The sequence below is a fragment of the Rutidosis leptorrhynchoides genome, chromosome 1 (assembly GCF_046630445.1).
Source record: "Rutidosis leptorrhynchoides isolate AG116_Rl617_1_P2 chromosome 1, CSIRO_AGI_Rlap_v1, whole genome shotgun sequence".
NCBI lineage: Eukaryota > Viridiplantae > Streptophyta > Magnoliopsida > Asterales > Asteraceae > Rutidosis > Rutidosis leptorrhynchoides.
In genome coordinates, this window is record NC_092333.1 from 679,178,823 (window position 1) to 679,182,418 (window position 3,596).

The window sequence follows — 3,596 nt, forward strand, 5'->3', positions numbered from 1 at the left end:
GGATCAAGCTTCTTCCTCCTTGATTCAAGCTTTCTCTCACAAGAACACTCTTCTCTCTATAGAATTTGATTTGGGGTTGAAGATAAGGTTGGTGATGAAGTTAAATGTGTTTCAACCACCACCAAACTGGGAATCTAATGCCCTATCTCGTTCTCATGTGAAAAGACCACAATACCCCTCATTAAACTTAAATAAAAAGCTGGAATCCGCCAACAGTGCAGGTGTGCGGCGCGCACACCTACACCTGCGCGGCGCGCACAAAGGCCTGAGCAGGCTCTGAAAGGACCCGTTCATATACATTATAAACGATTCACAATAGTTGATTACATTGCGAGGTATTTGACCTCTATATGATACATTTTACAAACATTGCATTCGTTTTTAAAAGACAAACTTTCTTTACATCGAAAATTGACAAGCATGCATACCATTTCATAATATCCACTATCCAACTATAAATTGATTTAATAATAATCTTTGATGAACTCAATGACTCGAATGCAACATTCTTCGAAATATGCTATGAAAGACTCCAAGTAATATCTTTAAAATGAGCAAATGCACAGCGGAAGATTTCTTTAACACCTGAGAATAAACATGCTTTAAAGTGTCAACCAAAAGGTTGATGAGTTCATTAGTCTATCATAATCATTTATTTCCATCATTTTAATAGACCACAAGAATTTCATTTCCAGATCTCATAAATATACGTCCCATGCATAGAGACAAAAAAATAATCATTCATATGGTGAACACCTGGTAACCGACATTAACTAGATACATATAAGAATATCCCCTATCATTCCGGGATCCTCCTTTGGACATGATATAAATTTCGAAGTACTAAAGCATCCGGTACTTTGGATGGGGTTTGTTAGGACCAATAGATCTATCTTTAGGATTCGCGTCAATTAGGGTGTCTGTTTCCTAATTCTTAGATTACCAAACTTTAATAAAATGGGGCATATTCGATTTCGATAATTCAACCATAGAATGTAGTTTCAATTACTTGTGTCTATTTCGTCAAACATTTATAGAAGCGCATGTATTCTCAGTCCCAAAAATATAAAGGGTAAAAAGGCAAATGAAACTCACCATACTGTATTTCGTAGTAAAAAAACATATAACGTCATTGAACAAGTGCAAGGTTGGCTTCGGATTCATGAACCTAAATTAATTATATATATTTATGTGTTGGTCAATATTTGTCTAACAAATTAGGTCAAGTCATAGTGTACCACAATCCTAATGCTCGAGACTAATATGTAAAAGTCAACAAAAGTAAATTTGACTCAAAATAATTTCCAAAAATCTATACATGATTAATATATAGTTTAAATATCGTCGTTTTATATTTTTAAATATTTTTAAAAGATTTATTAGAGTAAATAATATAATTTATTTATTAATAAATAAAAATTTTATATTAAATTTATATAATAAAATATACTTATATATATATTAAGTAATAAAATTTATAGGGTTCATTTAATATCATAAAGATAATATGATAGGTATTATTAAAGTAAGTTATTACACGTAGTAAAATATGTTTGTATCACATATTTATTTAATAAAATAATATCTATAATGATAGTAAGTAAAAGTTGTATTATTTTGTAATAATAATTATTATTATAAAAATATCAATATTTATAATTACTAAGATGACATTATGATAAAACGATAATTCTAATTATGATAACTTTAATATTTACGATAATTTTTAATATTATCTTTAAAATAATAATTCTATTTAAAATAATAATAATAATGATATTTTATAATAACAATGACATTTCTATTAAAATGATAATTTTTGTTAAAATGATAGTTTTAATACTAACGATACTTTTAATAATAATAGTAATGATAAAAATAATAAGAACAATAATTTTATCTAAATCAATATCTTATAATATTTTAATTTCATCATGATACTCTTACTCATTATTTCCTAATCGTTTCGTTTAATAGCTTTTAATCGTCTTTTATATCGTGTTCATAATAATGATAATAATAGTAATCAAAATAATTAGGTGTTACAAATATTTATTTTAATTACACTAATATTAATAATGATAGTTACTATAACATTATTAACGATAATACTAATAATTATCTTAATGATAATATAGTAATAATAATAATAAAAATAACAATGACCATTTTTAAATAATGATATATATATTATTAATGATAATAATAATAATAATACTAATAATAATAATAATAATAATAATAATAATAATAATAATAATAATAATAATAATAATAATTGGATAATAATAATAATACTAATTATAACTTTAACGATAATAAGGATAGTAATAATAAAAAAAATAACAATTTTTAATGATAAATCCCTTTTATTGATAAAGATAATAATAATGATAGTAATAAGATAAAACTAGAACGACGATAAAAACGACGATAATAATAATCATTTTTAATAAAAATATCGAAAATTCAATTGATTATAATTTCTAATCCGTTCATCGAAACCATTCGATATCTAAAGGAAAATTTCTTAATTTTTCGCTAGCTTTCCAAGGACATGCATATCTTATACCTTATCTCAAGATTCAACCTAACCTGTCTAAGGGCAATATCAAAAGTACAAGCATGCATAATCCTAAATACTCGAGCACTAGTCAGGGATACACTATTAGTATGTAAAAGTTAAATTATGAGTACTCACGTATCAATATTGAGATTCAATATTGCAGGAAAGGTACGTAGACGCAACGGAAATGATAAACACTATATTGACCTCACGAGCATACCCATGAACCATACTCAATCACCTCCATAGCTATAACCCATAATTTCCTTAATCCTATCCTACTCGAAAAACAATTTCGAAATCACTCGGACAGCACTCCATCGTAATATTTTATGTATACTAATAATATCTTGAAATAATACGGAGTAAATATATATATGTAAATCGATTGAGAGAGTTTAGAGAAAAATATTTTCAAGTTTCTATGAAATAATGAAACCTATTGAATTCTATTTATAATAGATTTTTGAATTATTAAAGTGAATTATTAAAGTATAAATTATTAAAGTGAATTATTAAAGTATTATTAAAGTATGAATTATTAAAGTGAATTATTAAAGTATGAATTATTAAAGTGAATTATTAAAGTATGAATTATTAAAGTGAATTATTAAAGTTAAAGTAAAGTAAAAATAAAGTAAAGGTAAAGTTTAAGTATAGTAAAAGTATAAAACTATGTACGTATAATACGCGTATAAATATATATAATATTAATTTAAATCGTTATATATATTTAATAAAATAAAATATAAATATCGTTATCTTTATCATACTAGTTAAGTAATGAGTTGTCAAAAGTGGTTCTAGATATTTATAAAAGTTATATACGTTTTAATAATAAAGTTCTTTTTAAACTGAAAACGTTTTTGTATGTTTGAAACTAAATAGATCAATCGAGTCTTTATGAGATTCAATCTTCCACTATCCTTTGTCTAGTTCTCAATGATTGACAATTTGTTCTTATTTATAAATCACTTTATCATTTTCCGAATATTTTTAAAATGGAAATATTTCTCAAATCAACGTGGGC